We start from the raw sequence: 1,343 nt of genomic DNA, 5'->3' as shown, positions 1-1,343 counted from the left end.
GTAAAACAGTATACAGTTCTATAGATTTTGACAAATATATGCAATCATATAATCACCACTGAAATAAAAATATAGAAAGTTACCAGTAAACCAAAATGTGAAGCACATCCCTCATAACCCCAGCCACATGTATTTGTTGCCCCTGAAGTTTTGCTTTTTAGATCTCGTTTGTCCTTTCTATTATTCTGAGCTCTACCCTGAAATTATCCAGAATGCACATTCTATTTATTAGATCCAGTTCATTATTTAGTCTATAACTGTCATAATACTTTGCATATTTTTATTAAAAAGTGATTACTGAAATGGGAGATTTATAATCTACACTTGAGTCAGAAAATATTTCTTGTGACTTACATTAATCACTATTTATTAACATTTTATTCACTATGTTATTTTTGTACCCTTCCATGATCACTAATCAATACTCATTCACTCAACAAATCTATGCAGAGCTCTTAGGAGACATAGTTACCTTGATAAACAAAGGAAATTTCCCTCATATATTTAATAGGTTTATGGGAGAAGCTGATGTGATTTTTAAATTACAACAGAAATGAATGCATCAAATAAGGTGTACAGAGTTCTTTGAATGGGAATTAAGATTCATATTGTTGACCATTGTGTGCCTATTCATTGTACTTGGGTTTTGACGAGCTACTTGCCTCTGTGAGTTGGTTTTCATTAAACTTAGAAAATTTTCCTTTTCTCCCCAATTTTTCCTACACGTACTCTCTCTCCTCCTGGGAGTCCAATTACATGTATGTTAGACTGTTTGATATTACCCATCAAATCCTTCATGTTAATTTTGTTTACCTACTTTTAATCCCTCTGCTCTTAAGCTTCATGATAGCATCATGAGAAGAACCCCTTCTTGCATTTGAGATATTAGGTGTTATTTGAGGAATGTGCCTGGGAATTTGCTGCTGCTGCTGCTGCTGCTGCTGCTGCTGCTGCTGCTTCTTCTTCTTCTTCTTCTTCTTCTTCTTCTTCTTCTTCTTTTAGCAATTACCAAATGATTTTGTAAATTATCAAAAACTCTGAAATGATTCCTCTTAAATTTACACTACTTATAGCAGATTCAGTTTTTCTGGGGCTAAATATCGATCCGTATATAAAAGTGACTGAACCATAATTACATGTGTGTGTGTGTATGTGTGTGTGTGTGTGTGTGTGCATATGAATGCATGATTATTCTGGAGATCTGACTTTTGACTTAAATATAAAATGCTTTAAGGAGTTAAAGAAATATTTTGCAGGTTGTATGCTTAAAATATGTTCTTCTTTAAAAAAAATATTTGATGTTCATAGTGATTGTTGATAAGACCCAATCAGGCATCATAATA

Source organism: Lynx canadensis, chromosome B1 (assembly GCF_007474595.2).
Source record: "Lynx canadensis isolate LIC74 chromosome B1, mLynCan4.pri.v2, whole genome shotgun sequence".
In the NCBI taxonomy this organism is placed as follows: domain Eukaryota; kingdom Metazoa; phylum Chordata; class Mammalia; order Carnivora; family Felidae; genus Lynx; species Lynx canadensis.
The sequence above is the reverse complement of the archived record's forward strand: the minus strand, read 5'-3'. Positions refer to the sequence as shown.